Source organism: Protopterus annectens, chromosome 2.part0, assembly GCF_019279795.1.
Source record: "Protopterus annectens isolate FY-2018-M chromosome 2.part0, PAN1.0, whole genome shotgun sequence".
NCBI classification, from domain to species: Eukaryota; Metazoa; Chordata; order Ceratodontiformes; family Protopteridae; genus Protopterus; species Protopterus annectens.
Window position 1 is genome coordinate 1,172,098,194 of NC_056728.1, and position 19,213 is coordinate 1,172,117,406.

The window sequence follows — 19,213 nt, forward strand, 5'->3', positions numbered from 1 at the left end:
AAATTGGACTTATACAGCTTGAAAAACAATGTTGCCATTAAAATATAAGTAATAGTGCAGCAACAAAGTAAAATATAGAGCAGTGTACCTTGCACAGCTGGTATTTTTTAATTACAGTTATTAAAAAAGTACAGTTGTATAAAATCTTACCATAACATTAGATGTCCATTCCTTAACTGTTGCAGTATTCCTTACATCTGGGATTCTCTGCCTCAGGTAGCCCAGTGTTTGGCCAGTATACAAAAGCCTTTGGTTGCTTAAGGTATGCAGTTGGTCACACATATGCTCCTCGCATAGCATAGGGCATAAAGATGCTATCTGGATGTACCATCCTCAGAACTGATAGCCCAGTAGGAATACCAGTGTATGCCACACATATGCTCCTCTCATAGCATAGGGCATAAAGATGCCATCCAGATGTACCATCCTCAGAACTGATAGCCCAGTAGGAACACCAGTCCAAGAAAAAACAAAAGGTAACCAGTACATCCAGAAGAGATACCAGGGGGAGGAGGGAGGGAGTTCATACTGCAACAGTGAAGGAAAGCACATCTACTGTTATAGTAGGATTTTACACAATTGTACTATGTCCTTACATTCACTGGTTGCAGTATTCCTTACATCCGGGAGACTGCCAAAGCAAAAGAAGAAATATGGAAGGAAGAAGGACCAGCAGAGCCCTCTTGGAAGCTATGAAGGGTGGCCCTAGCAAAACCAGCTCTAGCACTGGAAATTCCATTCAACTTGTAGTGCTTGGTAAAACTGTGTGCAGAAGTCCAGGTAGCTACCTCAGAAATATAGTTAGTATAAAAACCCTTGCAAAAAGCACCAGAAGAAGCCACAGCCCTAGCAGAATGAGCCTTTACAGAAGAAGGAAGGATCTTACCATGAAAAGGCTAACAAAAAGAAATAGCCTTTGTGATCTAAGAAGAAATAGTTTGCTTGGACATAGCCAATACTTGAGACCTAGCATGAAATGAAACAATCAAATGATCAGATTTTCTAATAGACTTAGTCTTATCCAAATAAAATCTGAGTTGTCTATGTACATCCAAAGTATGCAGCACCCTCTGCATGGCAGATTGCGAAAAGAGGAAAAAAGAAGGCAGATGAATAGACTGATTAAGTGACCACTCCTTAACCATCTTGGGCATAAAAGACGGATTAGTACAGAAGGATACCCTGCACTTATGAAACACTAAAAAGGAGGACAAGCCATAAGGGCTTTAAACTCAGACACCTGTCTGGCAGAAGTAAGGGCCAACAAAAGAACAGCCTTCCAAAAGCAATGTTGCAAGGAAGCTGAAACAGCAGCTTCAAAAGGAGCCCAAGTTAACTTCACCAAACCAAAATTAAGATCACAGGGAGGAGGAGCATGCTTCCTGGGAGGCCTAATATGAAGGCTTCCTTTAAGGAATTGTTTAGCTTCAAATCTAGAAGCTAAAGGAGGAAATAAAGGCAGACAAGTAGAGATATCTGATAAGTGGGCCTTAGAAGCAATTCACATAAATAAGAAAAAAAAACAAAGGAACATCCGCAGTAAGACCTCTTCCACTTGAATAAGTAGGATTTCCTGATATTGGGTTTCCTGGCCTCATGGAGGACCCTAAGCACGTCCTCAGAAAAAAAGTTCTCTATGTGGAATCAAAATCCTATCACCCACAGTGAAGAGTGGACAGGTGGGTATGGATGAGAGATCTCTTGTCTTGTGTGAGTACAGTTCACCTGTAAGGTATCTTGTGATAATTGGCCTTGGCTAAATGCAGAAGACAATGGAACCAATGATGTCTCAAACTAAAGGGATTTTGGAAATGTCCTGTTGAATTCTGAACAGGACTTTTGGAATGAGGGGAAGGGAAGGATAAGCATAAAGAAACACCCCCTTCCAAGAAAAAGAGAGGGTGTCTGTCTACCACACCAGAAGGCCTGAGTCTCTGGCACAAAACAGAGGAGTTGCTTGTTCAGAGGGGGGAGGCAAATAGATCTACTTGAGGAGTACCTCACTCATGGACAATGTCCAGAAACATATCCTGGTGAAGCATCCATTCTTGGGAATGAGTTAATGACATGCTGGGAATAGCCATCACAATTTTATGACCTGAAGGAATGTAAGCTGCCTGAAGAGTCACGATACTGGACAACAAAACTCATAACAGGAGGGCCAACATGCAAAGAAGATAAGATCTTCTCCCCCCCCTTGTTTGTTTATATACCACATCACTGTTGTATTGTCTGTAAATACCTTGAGCCCTGGGGAGAGAAGAAGATGAAAAGCCTGTAGAGTCAGCAGAAGTGCTCTCATTTCTTTGACATTGATGTGCTTCTTCTGCTTAAGAGGTGGCCACACTCGCTGCACCTTTAGGGAGCAAAAGCTGCTCCACATCTGAAGCATCTGTGAACAATTCCTGAGAGGGAAGAGGGGGATAAAATGGGTGCCCTGGATTTAGAGACAACTGCTGGATCCACCACTGTAGTTCCTTCCCGAGACAAGGTAGAAGAGAAACTACAAATTTTAGAGGATGTGCATGTTGAAGCCAAACTGACTTTAGGAACCACTGAAACTTTCTCACGTGGAGTTTGGCCAGAGGGAGCATGGGAATAGTGAATGCCATGAAACCCAGGGCTCTCAGAAGCTTCCTGGCTGTAATGAAGACCAGAGGAAGAAGAGTTTGAAAGAAGGAAATGAGAGGGAGGAGGCAGAGATGCTTGCATAGGGACCATCTGAATTCTGGGTTTATCTTTAAAACCGCGAAGCACAGTGGTTCAAATGCTCATATGAGCGACTCGAAACCATGAAACTGGAATGCCGACAGTCCTTAATGTGCGAAAAACAGCAAATTGAAAAGCAGATTCCCTGTTTTTTGAACATTAATGACGAAGAAAAAAAAAAACAAAGTGCTGCACCCCCCATACCCCCCTACTTTATTATTCTAACTCTGAGACCACACTACAGTGGGGAAAGGACCCATTTTCCGATCCCCACTATAGTGCAATCTGCCCCAGAATGTCGAATGTGCAATGAGCGAATCTCACTGTGCATTTGCTCATTGCACATGCAAACCTTTTTCCGTCCAGCGTTTGCAAACTTTGCAGAGTGCCTTTCAGAATTGTTCTGTTCACCCTTGTGCAATATGCGGTTTTAAAGGTAAACCGAATCCTGCAACCCAGAAAATCATGATCCTGAGGAGTCAGAGAAGACTTTTTGAAGTTTATTGTGAACATCAGGCTCTGAATAAGGGAAATATCAAAATGAAGATTTTGCAACAGGATCTTTGGAGAGGAGGCTTGAATCAGCAGGTCATTCAAGTAAGGAAATACATGGATCCCCTGAAGCCTGCAGAAAGCAATCACAGAAGTGAGGCATTTGGTGAATACCTTTGGGCCAGTAGAAAGTCCGAATGGAAAAGCAGAGAACTGAAAATGCCAGGAAGCAACAGAGAAATGAAAAACTTCCTGAAATGGGAATGGATCAGAATATGGAGATAAGCATACCTGAGATCCAGAGACACGATATAAACCTGAGGAAGCAAAATAGGAAACAGAGTTTGAAGGGACAGCTTTCAAAAAGTGGGTACCTTCAACAGAGTGTTGAGATGAGAGGAATCTAGAGTAGGTCTCCAAGTATCCTCTTTTCTGTGTACTAGAAATATTCTGGAGTAAACCCCCTCCCCCTTTCGGACACAGGCACCTCTTGAATAATACTCTGAATCAACAGGTTTGAAAGTGCATCTGAGAAAAAGGGACGTTGTTTCTGAGGAGACTGAGGAATGCCCATAAAATGGGGATGGGATTTCCACACCATAAAATAAGCCTGGCAACTAATGGACAGAACCCAGGAATCCTGAGTCATCTGAAGTCAAACATGAAGAGAGAGAGAAAGGTGAAGAGAAAGGTTGGGAAGAGATGGATAGTCAGATAGCACTTGCTTTATCTGGAAAGGAAGACTTCTGAGTCCCTGAAGCCTGTGTAGCCTGAGCAGGAGGAGCTTGCTTACCACTCTTTTTGCCCTTAGGAGGAGGATGAGATTGCCTGCAAACAAAAGTTGGCTTATTGGGGTAGTTTCTCTGAAATTTAGGAATAGTAGAGACAAACATATTTGAGTTCCTGTAAGGCCTTCCCCTTATCCTGAAGGGACTTAAACAAATCAGCAGTGGTTTTCCAAACAAGTTTTTGTCATCAAGAGGGGCATCCATCAACTCTGTTTTGCTATCATCAGGCAGTGGTTGAATCTGAAAGCAAGAATATCTCCTCATTAGTGACCCAAAAGCAGCAGACCTGGAATTAGAATCTGTTGCATCATAACTACACCTGATGGAATGACGAACCACCTGTGAGGAAGTTCCTAACAGGGAAAGAGCAGACATTTTACCCACAAAGTCTTGGAGATCCAAAATAATCTGAGAGGCCTGAGAAAGGAGAGCCAACACACTCCTGGACATATGGGTCTGATAATTAATAGCTCTAAAAGCCAAGGTAGCCAAGGTGTACACCTTCTTAACCAGCCTTTCCATGGTTCTGCTGTCTTTATCGGAAGGCAGTAACTTAGGTGAAAAAAGCAACTGAGAGGGCTTGTTAGAGGCTACAGACACCACTGAGGGGTTAGTATCTGGACACTTGTACAAAAAGTTACAGTCCTCAGACACCCTATAAAATCTATTAGGCTTCTTTGGAGCAGGGGGTGAGAATCAGGCGCTTAAGAGGCATTGGAAATGCATCCAACAAAGCAGCCAAAAGCAGGAGGAATACCAGAAGATTTCAGAAATTCAATTTGCAGCAACTCATAGTACCGCTTAAGAATTTCAGAGACCTCCATCATCCTGGAGATTGTGTCCCCAAAAGAAATTTCTTCAAAAGGAGGATCAGGACTGGTAGAGTCCACTTCCTCTGACCCATAGTCTAAAGAAGAAGGAATTTGGGAAGAATAAGCAAGGGACTCCTCATCAGAATCCTCCTCCTCCTGGGAGGAATCCTGTTCCCTGGTACTTTCAAGGGGAGTAGAGGACCAAGGGGGAGCTGGAATAGAAACCCCCTGAGGAGGTTTTATCAAAGCATTAAATAAACACTGAGTGAAGGCTGCCCACTAACTCTGTGGATCCCCAGAGGTACGAGAAACATGTTTAGTTTTTTTGTTTTTTCTTTACTGGGGCATCTACCCTGTAAAACTTAGAAGGCTCTGACCAAGAATGGCATTCAATGACAGTAGTAGGGACTTCTTCCATAATTAAAATCTGAGAAACACCCCTAGGCCCTTCAGAAATAATCAACCATGGTTCCCCCTGAATGTTCAAAATAGACATCTGTAAAGGGTCATCGGATGTGGTGAAGGGTGGATCCCTCACCGGCCTTTAACCTGGTCCTGGTAGAGGGATCCAACAAAAAAGCTAAACAAACATCTGGGTTCTCACTCACCTCAGGAGAAACTTCCAATGGAGGCTGGACAGTGGAAGATTTCATTCTTGGTTTCTTAACCTTGTTCTTCCCTGACAGCTGACCATTGGGGTGGGAAGTTCCATCCATAGTATCCTTAATAAAAAGCTTAAGTCACTGATTCTCCAGATGTAGTGCAAGGGAAGAAAGCCTACTATGCAAAGTTTTCATTAGAAAAGTCTGACAGATAGAACAGGTTGTATGGTTGTGAGAGATGCCTCTTCAAAATAAACACTGTTTGTGGCACTCTTTGGGGGAATCTGTCTCCCACTCTGGCATTTGTCCTTCCTGGATGATATGACCCCACCAGAAGCAATCAAAATACATAAAAAAATGAAACCCAACAGGACACATCTGCAATGGCTCAGAAACCAGCAAACAGGATGTAGGTATTCAGACCAATGACTGAGAGATGCTTTTCGACTGGCAGCAAAGACGTTCTGAGGATGGCACATCTGGACATCACTTTTATGCCCTACGCTACATGAGGAGCATACATGTGACATACAGCGTACCTTAAAGTAGCAGAAGGCTTTTATATACTGGCCAGAAATCTGGCTACCTGAGGCAGGGAATCCCAGATGTAAGAATTACTGCAACCAGTGAATAAAGGACATCAGTCATGATGAACTCTGAAAACAATTCAAAAATATCAGCTGTGAAACTGGGTAAGCAGTGCAGACCAAAAGGACACTGACATATTTCTGTTGAACAACAGCAATATGTGAAAGGCCTTTTGATTTACACCAAGATGACCTTGAAATGCAGCTTCAATTAAAGAAACAAAATATGAAAATGAGATGTCTGAACTCAGAGCAGATGACAGAATGAAACAGTATAAGGTGTAAAAATGAAAACAAAAAGCCTTAAGCTTCAGGGGAATGGTTCAGTCCTGGGACCGCTCTTGTTTGACATCTACTACTCTGAAGTACAGGCCAACACTAAGGGACTCTGGCTAACAAAGTTTGCAGATGACTGCAAACTGGGAGACATTATTGAATCCTCAAATTATGTCGATATTCTACAAAAGGGCCTTAAAGAAACAGATGCTTGGTGCCAGAGCCATGGGCTCAAGCTTAATGCCAAGAAGTGTATAGTTAACCCCTTTGGGAAAAAACATGTACCCATGAATTACCACAAAGGTGGCAGTACATTAAACACTGAAATTGTGATAAGAGACTTAGGAACACAGGTGGACAGTGGTCTCACCTGCGATAACCACATTGCCTCAAGAGTCAGGAAATCCTTCTGTGGCACGCCTCATCACTAAGGGCTTTTCATCCAGAAAAACTTAGGTCATTGTCCCACTGTACTCATCCCTCATTAGACCCATCATAGAGTATAACTCCCCATTTGGTATGTACCTCACAATAAATCTGCAATAACTGGAAAGGCCACAGAAATACCTCACTAAAAGAATCACAGGCCTAAAGCAGATGGCCTATGCTAAACGACTGAAAAAACTCCAGCTATACTCTGTCCCATATCGTCTACTCAGAGGCGATCTCTGCTTAACATACACAGCCATGTCAAACCCAGAGCTGTTGGACATGCTACACTTAATGAAATCCCAATCTTTCAGAGCCATACACTCCAGGGACCTAAACCTTGCCATCACAATGAACAAAACATCCTGGGGGATAGGTTCCTGACCCAGAGACTCCCCATACTCTAGAATAGACTGCCCATACATGTCAAGCAGAGCACCTCCTTGGCGCTCTTCAAAAGTAACCTTGACGACTGGATGAGAGATAGGAAATTTACCCTGGGGATCATGTCAGTCACCCTGCTAGACAGGGGTCCAGGGAAGTAAATATTGTGGGAAGAAATAGCCAGGGAATTGTTATGGCTAGGCTTGTACAGGCCCTAGGGCCAATAGCCTAGTACCAGCCTATGAACCTATGAACCTATTAGCATGATGTAGCCATTGCACTAGAGACAAAACAAGGACAGAGAGAGTAAGAATGAATGAAAAAAGAGGTTAAAGCTACAGAGATGGAGAAGGAATAATTGCATGAGAGAAAGATGCTTCCCCTTAGTCAAGCACATTTGAGCAATAGTGTGAAAATCTATCCAGAAAACCAAGGTCATTACTAAATTGTTTCCTCAGTATAAATAGGCAGTTGACTTTGAGAGTTTTATACAGGCATTTGAAAGTGTGTGCAATCAGAACCAAATGAACAAGAGAAATTGATATGGTTTGTAACAACTTTTCCCATGGGCAGGGCTATGCATGCGGTCAGTAAGATGACTGATTCTGATTGTGTTGACTATAGCAAAGGAGGGGATGTTCTTTTTCAATGTTTTTAGATCATACCTAAAATTAAAGAAACCATAGAAGAGAGAGTTATAAGGTAGTATTACTGATTTCATAAGTACCTACTTTTACAGATGGAGTAGTGGATGTCAAGTTACTACTTTTGAAATGATAGGAGACTTTATGATAAAGGAGAAAGCAATAAGTACTTTGCACAAGGATATGAGAATCTTTTTGACAGAGATGGAGAATGCACTTTGGCTGAAGATATAAACAAAAGGGTGATCTATAGGTAGCAACTATATTATAACTGCACGGGTCTATATTACTTCTTCAAAAACGAACTGCAGCGAATGGCCATTCATCGAACACAAATCAGCAAATGGCCGTTCATCAAACGTCCACATCAGCGAACATTTTTCACAAAGAACTGAGTTACTTGTCCAACATTCTGACCGTCACACACACCGCAGTATATCAAACCCATAAAGGTGGGTGGCTGCACCCCTGACACTACCACCCCCTACTTATATATACCAACTCTAAGATTGCATTACAGTAGGGAAAAGGATAAATTTCATAATGCTTGACAACTAACTCCAGTCCCTGTGAAAAACATTCACTAATGTGAACATTTGATGAAGGGCCATTCACTGATTTGTGTTCGATGAGTGTCCATTCACTGAAGTTAGTTTTTGACAAATTAGAATAGACCCTAGCTCCACAAGATAGGCTGACTTCTCATTACACATGGGTATATAGAACCCATGGAGCAGTTTCAATTATCATATCTTGTTTCATGAAGAAAATGATGAAGTTACTGGTTCCACTACATGCCAAGGCCCAGGGGTTAGATGTTTTCAGTATAACCATCTAGGGTATGTATGGTTCAATGGTTCACAGAGGTAGGATGGGTGAACAATAGCCCTTTGAGAGAGTTAAGAGAGGTAATACAACAGTACTGGTGGGCTGCCTTTAAACAGCAGTTTCTTCCTGTACCATATCCTGGTAGAGAGGAAAAAGCAATACTGCATCAGGCAAAGCTGTTATAAAGTTTGCAGTTGTTAGAGAGGAACGTAATATTACTTACCTAGGCACTCAACCCCCGTTTGAGCCATGGGTGTTACACCCTTTCAGATACCATTGGTAACTTGGACTGGAACAAGTGCAAAAGACAAACAGGTGGTAGTTTTTTGCCAGTGTTTGCTCATATTCCAGCAGATACCTTGATAACAAATGACTTTGGTGACTCATTACCTTGTGTACATATAGCTACAGTCAGCCAGGCATGGAAACAATATATGGGGAAAGTGTAGTCATGGGGGGGTGAGTTCAGCCAACATTCACACTTGTAATAGATGTTTGTAATATGGCTGCCTCTGAAAAAGACCACTGTAATTGAAGCAAGTCTGAATCAAAGCCACTCATGTCAAAAGATACTAGACTTCTTATGGGAGTGGAACAGAGGAGGATCATAAAGGGAAAATGTTGCAACAGAAACAGCTCTTAGATCCCACTTTACAAATCTTAAAGAAGGCAGCTAAGAAAACATATCACTCCAAAGTGCAGAAGGAGTGAGTATATTGGTACAAAGAATAGACAATGAAAGGGGGCCATAATGAAGAAGTGATACAAAAGATGACAGACCCAAGGGCCATTCCTTTTCCAGGCCATCTAGGCATAAAGCATACAAAAAGAGGCTTATGTAAAAATTGTATTAGCCATCTATTCCAAAAGACATGGCAGGGTATGCTGAAGTGAGCAGTGCAAAATGGTTGTGATGGCAGGAGATAAACTGATGAAAAATAATTTTCAATGCAGAATTATGACTACTGATACCTTGGACTGTGCCCTGCAAAAACAGAAGGGCAATAAAAATCACAAGAGCCATACAGTCCAATCTAACTAATAGAAAACAAATAAAAAGGAACAAGAAACATAATTGTAAATGTAGAAAAAAACAAATAAAAAACTGAACATGGATAATGTACTGGACAAGGAACCAAGAACAAAAAGCAAATTAATCTCCCATATAAATACTTCAAATTATACACTATGATATACCTAAGAATAAAACACATATTTCTATAAAATACTGTCTTTATCATTATATCCACATCTTTTAGTCTGTATTACCTAATCAAAGACACATCTTTTTCTTCAAAGTTAATCGGTTATCCAGACTTTGATTTATGTTGCCTCTGTTCTTGAATACATGTTTTAAAATGTCTCCACGTCTATCAAATGCAGAAAAGGGAGCAGGACCACTTTATTGTATAAACAACATTACATTTTCCGTGAATACATTTTATTTGGAATTATTTTTTTCAAAATTTGAACTATGTAGGGAAATAAATTGCATGTCTCAAATGGGAAAATCCCAAAATAAGTCTATGGGTAATATTTAGCTCCAAAGAAGTCTAGAAAAAATGAAATGACTATGCACAAGAAAATCACTAATAGTCTTACTTCTTCTGTAAAATAAACAGATAGAACTACATAAAAATGTATGCAAATGGTCATGCTGTGCTAACACTGGTTAATTATTACTGTATCCACTATTTTAGGAGTTATTGCTCTCTCTGTCTCTCTCTCTCTCAAACACACACACTCACACACACACACACACACACACACACACACACACACACACACACACACACACACACACACACACACAAAAAAAAACACTTTTTTTGCAACTTTAAACTGTGCAGTCTTAGCAATGGGAAACATACAGAAGCATGGTTCTGAGACTGGTCCCTTTAAGGGAATCACTTGGAATAACACGTAATCAGAGGCAGCTACAAACATTTCAATGATAATATAGCAGAAGTCAGTGTTTGAGAGTTCAGAAGAATCGGAGGATTTTCCTGTGCCTTGAGGTGTACAGAAGTTAGAACAGTTGGCCCAGATATGGGCCGCCTTCATCAAGAGTTTGGAACTGTCCATAGAAGTCCTGAAGATGAGATCCAGGACCATATTTTTAACCAAGTGGTGATGAGCCGGATATATTGGTCTACATAATTTATACAGTATTACTTGAGAGACTTATTTGTCAGAAACTTTTTGTTTATCTGCTCCAGACTTTAGTGGTATGTTAAAGCATTTATTTTGTGTGCCAGGGGCTTTAAATTTACACATAAGATGAGGCACTATCTATAGTGACTTTTCACTTGTGTGCCCTAGCTGTTGGTTATTTGTACAAGAGGTGCAAACTGGATAAAGTGTCATAGCTTATGAGTGTGAGACCTAGCTAAAAAGACTTTTATGTGCTTTATTTTAATTCTACAGATGTTACTTATCTCTAGATGAGATGTGGCAAAAAAGACCTATTATTTTTTTATTTTATTTTCTCTGGGAATATAACTGTTTTCTCTCACCAATATGAACTGTGGCTAGAGACAAAGACTTTTAGTTAACCATTATGTTTTTGGCTTATTTAAGAACTCTTACTTGGGACCTGACTGTAAAGTGCTATCCAGTCTGTCACTTTTGTTCCTATAGCACCTTTCAACCAGTTCTACTATGAAATGCTTACTTCCCGAAAGTCAGTTTCAAAAGAAAAAAAATGCCCAAACTCCAAAGGGGTGAAAAACTCACTTCTTCTTGATTTTTTTTTCATGGGGTCAAGTCCTTTACACCCCCTGATGTGGGGGTTGGGGTGGGTCTGGGGGGAGAGAAAGGAGAAATCTTCCTATAGAACTGAGTCACTGCCAGCGCACAATTAGAAATTGTGCCTGCTGTGATTTCCTATGGTAAAAAATGATTCATTGCTATGCTGTTGATCCTTTTATTCTGTGGGCTACTGATGCTCGAGCAGTTTTACTTTGAGCATGTGTTGCGAAGCCCCTTTCTACAATACTGAGCTAGAGTGACTAGTTATGCTGCATAGTACAAGTTGTTGCACTGGACGAAGCATTCTGATTTTACATTTTGTTAAAAATAAAAGCACTTTTGTAAAGAAAACTGTGGTGTTTGCTACCTGTACCTACCACACTATATAGTGATGACCTGATAAACTGCAAGAAAACATGATGATGGACTCCACACGTTTTACATTTGTAGTCTTTTTTGTCTGACTTTGTATGCAACTTACTTTTCAGACAAACACCTAGTGTTCCATTCTTTAACCATTCCCGTTATAACTGTAATGAAGTTGACTATAATGTTTTAGTCCTACCTTGGGTTTCCCATAAATTCTTATAACTTAAAACAACTTTAACAGATTTCATCTCAGCAAAATATTCCATGTCTACTGAATCAAAGATGCAATGATGCCCCATGATCCAGAATTAAATGTGGTATGCTGTGGTTTTGTGCTCTTTACTGTTTATTTTTCTGGTTGATGCCAAGGTCATTTAAAGGTTAAGAAGCTACCAGATATGTTTATTAATGTGTGCCCTTAACCCATTGGACATAACATGGTATTTGGTAACTGCTGCTTGGAAATCCAAAATGCCAGTTGTAAATAAAGTAAGAGCACTGTAAAATAAAAGTTATTCTACAACTACTGTAATGTAACCCTAACTTATGTTTATATTTCATTCATAGCTTTTGAGTTTCTTTGCATTGATAGATCTTGGCACTGAAGAGGTAACATGTTGCACTTTAGGTTGAGCAATGTATCTTAACAACTATTAATTTTAAACACAGATGACTCAGGAAATCTGCAATACAGGCATATTTAGCCAACTACAGGACCTAAAAGAGTTTTGGAATGTGTTCTGTATGCCAGGGGAGATCAAAAGACTGGTGGCTGAAAAAAAAAATGCACATATATACATGAAGTTTTTGAAGTAAATCTTGTTAAACTAAGATTACTGAACCGAAAGCATGATGAAACTGCTTTCTATTTTTTTGAGGACACCAAACTATCATTCTAGACTTCGCCCAGGAAAAGGATTACACCCAGTTTGATGTTTTTTTCCCCCGCAACATTTCCGAGCTAAAAACATTTGTAAGCACTCATTCGTTATGCTTAAATCACTTCTTACACTGATCCAATATATGTCCTAGACATATTTACCACACATGTGATTAAGGGACAACTACTGAGAATCTCTAGACTTTGTACTAAAGAACAGGATTATGATGCAGAGCTAGAACGACAGAATAGAATTCAAACAAAGAGGTTATAAAGATGTGAAGGTACAAAATAAAATCCTGGAGAACAGATTGCTTCACAATACTAGTGGATGGCCCTATTTTACGGACAATAATACACAAGAGACACCTGAAGGAATGAGAAGAGATGTGGATCGAGTTAATAGAATGAGGTATTTCTTTAACTTATAGCAGTGACATAAAACAGATATGCCAAGTTAATAGGAATAAGTGGAAGATCCTTACAGCAGACAATAGACAAAGATATTTGAAGAGAAATACAGGCAAAGGAATCCAGATATGGAAAATTTTACAAAACAACAAATAAACAGATTAAGAGGAAAAGTAGAAAAAGAGATTAGTACTGGAGAAGAAAAAGAAATAGAAATTGTGGTTATGGAGTAGCTGCAAAGAGAAGGATTTAGTGTGGAAAATTGAATGCAGAAAGCACCACAACAGGATAGAGCAATGGATATCCAAACTAAGGGGAAACCAGTGGAACAGGTAGCAATTGGTCAGGTGCCATATCAATATATTTTGGACCCTTCCACAGGAAACCAGTATAAACGTTCACTTGAAGCTAGACAGCAAGGAATGAAAAAGAAAACTGTGGAAACTCTGATGCAGTTAATGTTGAGGAGTGATAGGCCAGTGAGTTCCCATATGATGGAGCGGTTTACTATCAAAAGGACGAAAATCATGTCCATGAACAGTGATTTCCGTGACAAATAACATCGACTCATGAATATGAAGTAGGTTGCATGATGAACGCAGCAACATCGACAAATTCTGTCAACCTTAAGGTGTTACTCTCCCACTGACATACAAGCTGTAACTCCGTGCCCATGTACGTCCTTCTAAATGGACATACAAATGAATGTCGACATTCCAACAGTCAGTCCTACCATGGTCAAGGAGGTGGCTGTCGAGCCTGTTACTGTCGACCTTTTGACGGTAAACTGATAGAGCAATGGATGGCACATGATGAAGTCAAAGAGAATGTGCCACAGGAAGATGCTATAGAATCTTCTATAGAATGCCCACAGGAAACAGAAAATAAGGGATGTGCCCTCAGTTTGGACGAAAATGAGTTAAGAGAAAAGTTGCTAGATTTAATAGACATAGACAGATATATCAAGATCAATGAAAGAAATAGTCTGCAGAAGGTTAATAAAACCCCAAAAGTCAGAAGTTTGATAAAACAAATGAACGCATTAATTAGGACTGTCTATAGAGATCCATGCGATATAACCAAAGTAAACAGAATATATGACTGTGCTGCTAAATTAATAACTGATAAAGTTCTACCACAGGAACACAGGTTAGTGATGGAAAGGAAGGGCAGAAATAAAACACCATCATGGAAATATCGAATGGAGAAAACTATAAAGCAGCTAAGACAAGGAATGTCATTGTTAGAAGATTATAGAAGATGGAAGAGATCAGCAAAAATACTAAGAAAGATAGATGTAGTAAAAGCAATTCACAGTATTAGAACAGATCAGGATCTATCATGTACTATCACAAATAACAAAATAAAAATTTCAGCAATGGCGGAAAGATTTAGAAGATATGAAGATAAATATAAAGGAAAAGTACAGAATAAGCAATTTAGTGATGATCCAAAAAAATTTATATTTTATAGAGAATTGGGAAATAAGGTAAAAGGAATTGAAAGACCGCCAAAAAAAAAAGAAACAGATACATTTTGAAGAAGTACCTATGAAGATCCTGTGGAACATAAGAAAGATGTGAAATGGATTGAAGAAGTAAAAGAAAGAATAAAAGGGTTAAAGGTACAGGATATAAAATGGGATGAAGTAACAGCCAGAGAGATTGAAACAAGGTTAAGAAAAGTCTCTAATTGGAAAGCCCCAGGCCCAGATGCAGTACCTAACTTTGACTGAAAGTATTAACATCATTGCATGAGGATTTAGCCATGAGTACGAACTATTTATATATACACCCCAAACAGACATTGCATTGGTTAGCAACAGGAAAAACAATGCTCTTACTTAAGAGTGAACCTGCAAACTACCCTAAAAATTATAGACCAATAACTTGTCTTCCAATGACGTATAAACTATACACGGGAATTGACGCCGACAGAGTTTATAGTCATTAAGAAGAAAACTCAATTGTGGCAGTAGAACAAAAGGGCAATAAAAGAATGTCATATAGAAGAAAGGATCATCTGTTATTAAATAAAGTTATAGTGGAGAACTGTAAAAAGGGGAAGAATCTAAGTATGGCATAGACTGACAATAAAAAAGCATTTGATAGTATCCCACATTCATGGATAAAAGAGTGCTTAAAAATGTATAAGATGCACTCTACACTGATTGACTACATTACAAGCCATAAAAATTCAAAGGGGGATATTCCACGGTGACTCTGCCACCATTGTTATTCTGCCTTGCCATCAATCCATTAAGCTGTTTACTTAACAGCTTAGGCCATGGCTACAATCTGGCTACTAGAAAACAACAAAGTCTAATGACTTCTCATCTTCTCTTTGTCGATGATTTAAAACTGTATAGCTCATCAGATGAGGTATTGAAAGCACAACTGCAGGTTGTCAAAACTGTTTCAGATGATATTAGAATGTCATTTGGTCTTGATAAATGTGCAAAAGCAACATTTAAAAAAGGAAAACTGCAGCACCAGGAAACCATCAGTTTGAGACAAAAATGTGATATAAAAGAACTTGAGCAAGAAGGAGTGTATAAATACTCGGGAACTGATGAAAGATCAGCAAAAAACACAAACAAATGCAAATAATACTCAGTAAGGAATACTTTAGAAGACTTAAATTAATCCTGAGAGTAGCACTGACATCTAGGAACAAGATCCAAGCTATAAATCAATTTGCTCTTCTTGTCATAACTTACAGTTTTGGAGTGATTGACTAGCCCCAAAAAGTGTTGGATAGATTGGATTAAAACAAGAAGGATGCTTCATGCTCACCAAATGATTTATAAAGATCAGTGTTGTTTACCAAGATTATATATTCCCCATTCCAAAGGAGGGATGGGCCTCCTTGAAACTGATTACATGTATAGATCTGCAATCATAGGACTACACACATATCTACTGACCTTACAAGATCCAAATATAGTGAATGTTTTAAAACATGAGAAGAATAAATCTAAGATGATGTCTCTGCTTAACTTAGCAGAAGCATACCGACATCAAGCAGGAATGGAAATCAAACCAGAAGTAGATAAAAACCAGGCAGCAACTGAATGTGCCAAAAAACATAAGAAAGAATATAAGGCAAAGGATCAGATGAGAAGGGAAGAAATGTGGAAAAAAACATAAATATAGTTGCAAGTATAGAAAACTTCTGGAAGAGCCACATGTTGATCAAGAACAAACACAGGAATGGTTAAGGATAGGCAAATTCAAACCAAGAAATGAAAGGTTAATATTGGCAGCTCAAGATAGTGGGCTACATACACGCTGGTTTACAAAGTCCATTGAGTATGTGGGAGAAACAGACAAATGTAGGTTTTGTAAAACCGAACTGGAAACAGTCACACACCTTGTTGCTTGTTGCGACGCGCTAATGGCAGTGGGACTGCATATTGAAAGGCATAATAATGGGACGAGACTGTTACACTGAAGATTGCGCAAACATTATGGTATCGAAGTGGCTAAAAAACTCTGGAAACATGAGCCACAAAGAATCATAGAAAATTATGAAGTTTATATCACATGGGATCACCCAATACCAACAGTTCAAAAGATAGATGCTAGAAAAACGGATATAGTGGTCCAGGAAAAGAAGAGAAAAGTTGCACTGATCATTGAAATTGCTACATCCAACGACTACAGTGTCTTGCGTACAGAGCGACACAAAGTCATAAAATACCTGGATCTACAGGCAGAAATGAGAGCCATGTGGAAGAAAGATACCCAGACAGTTCGAATAGTAGTATATGCATACAAAGACATGCATCTGGAGCGTTTCTCCTCAGGCCTCCGCTGAAAATTGGTTTTGTTCCAAGTCGGACTTTCCCGGTTAACAAATGTTAAATAAAAATAAAAACATAGTGGGAGTAACAGGTCTTATAAAAAAGAATTTACAATCATATTTAGATATGTTACCAGTACATGTAACTCCATACGAACTGCAGAAGGAGTCATTACTGGGCACATTACAGGTGCAAGGAGCGCTACTGGCTGGCATTAAAGAGTGAAACAATACTAATTTCAAGAACTTTAATTGTACTTTGACCTAGGAATGGGGTTGATTCCCCTCATGGTATTAGAAACCCAAAAGACTTGGAGAAATTAAAAATGACAGACAATCAATTTGCTCTTCCTGTCCTAACATACAGTTTTGGAGTGATTGACTGGCCCCAAAAAGTGTTGGATAGATTAGATATTAAAACAAGAAGGATGTTTCATGCTCACCAAATGATTTCTAAAAATTAGTGTATACCAAGATTATATATTCCCCATTTCATAGGAGGGATGGGCCTCCTTGAAATTGATTACATGTATAGATCTGCAATTGTGGGACTCCACACATATTTACTGACCTCACAAGATCCAAATGTGGTTAAAGTTTTGAAACATGAGGAGAATAAATCTAAGATGACTTCTCTGCTTAATTTACAAAAGCATATTGACATCAAGCAGGAATGGAAATCAAACCCGAAGTAGATAAAAAACAGGCAGCAACTGAATGTGCCAAAAAACAAAAGAAAGAATATAAAGTAAAGGATCAGATGAGAAGGCAAGAAACGTGGAAAAACATAAATATAGTTGCAAGTATAGAAAACTTCTGGAAGAGCTTCATGTTGATCAAGAACGAATGCAGGAATGGTTAAGGAGAGGCGAATTCAAACCAAGAAATGAAAGGCTAATATTGGCAGTCCAAGATAGTGGGCTACGTACACGCTGGTTTTCAACGTCCATTGAGCATGTGGGAGAAGCAGACAAATGCAGGTTTTGTAAAACTGAATTGGAAACATTCACACACCTTGTTTCTGGTTGCAACGCACTAATGGCAGAGGGACTGTATACTGAAAGGCACAATAATGTGACAACATGGTTACAGTGAAGATTGTGCAAACATTATGGTATCAAAGTGGCTGAAAAACACTGGAAACATGAGCCACAAAGAATCATAGAAAATGATGAAGTTTATATCACATGGGATCACCCAACACCAACAGTTCAAAAGATAGATGCTAGAAAACTGGATATAGTGGTCCAGGAAAAGTAGACAAAAGTAGCATTGGTCATTGAAAATGCCACACCCAGTGACTATAGTGCCTTTCTTACAGAGAGACACAAAGTCATAAAATACCTGGATCTGCAGGCAGAAACAAGAGCAATGTGGAAGAAACATACCCAAACAGTTCTAATAGTAGTAGGAGCAATGGGTCTTATAAAAAAGAATTTACAATCATATTTAGATATGTTACCAATCCATGTAACCCTGTACAAACTGCAAAAGGAGTCATTACTGGGCACATTGTGTGTGCTGTGATGAGCACTTTTGGCTGACATCAAAGATTGAAGCAATACTAATTTCATGAGCATTAATCATACTTTGACTTAAGAATGGAGTCCATTCCCATCATGGTATTAGAAATCCAAAAGATATGGAGAAATTAGAACAGGCAACAACATAAAGTGCATCGTTGGCATAGAATTCCGTTTCTGTTATAAGAATAAAAAGAATCTGAAACAGCTACTTTGTCAGAATAAGACTGGGACAAGACCGATTATGATTGGCACATGAAATGGTATATTTTCTGGCAGAAAATGTAAAGCCTGTGCATGTAAACTCTAGAAACGGTTTTATACATCTGATCACAGGGCATAACTATAGACTAAATATGTATGCTGATTGAAACACCAGCAATGTTATTTATGTTACTCACTGTCAGTTATGCACATGTTTTTATGTTGAGAAAACCAATATATTTCTTAAAGACATGACATCTGAGTGATATAAACTTACACAATAAAAATAATGCTTTGAATCAACATATCTATGCCTAACCTGGGCATAAATTCTGATTTTTGTTACTGGAAGTTGTAAATGAAAGTCAAAGAGGAGGAGACTTAGTGAATAGGACTGAAATTGCTGAATTAAGATGAATCATAGACCTACAAGCTGACAGATCCCCAGGGATGAGTGGAATGATTCCATTAAATCCTATATTGAAAGGAGAAACACTTAGGAGATGAATTCTGAGATGTCTGGTCCTTTTAGTAACAAGGAACTCTTTGACTTATTTAAATACCAGCCTGTTAAGTTCATGGTAGATCTGATGAAGGCCTCTGCCAAAACTGCTTATCCTTGAGCTCCACAATACTGATTTTAATTTCATTTTACATTTATTAAAGCTACATTGGTTTATTTGCCTTTTACCTGCCTTCTCCATGTTTGCTATGCTTGAT

At 39.1% G+C, this 19,213-nt stretch overlaps 1 protein-coding gene across 3 annotated transcripts in view; it reads right to left on the minus strand.

Annotated features, from left to right (window-relative positions):
- The window catches only part of LOC122793406 (alcohol dehydrogenase class-3-like), a 765,188-nt gene that overhangs the window by 110,856 nt on the left and 635,119 nt on the right, over positions 1–19,213 (minus strand). The gene's annotated exons all lie outside the window — the stretch shown is intronic.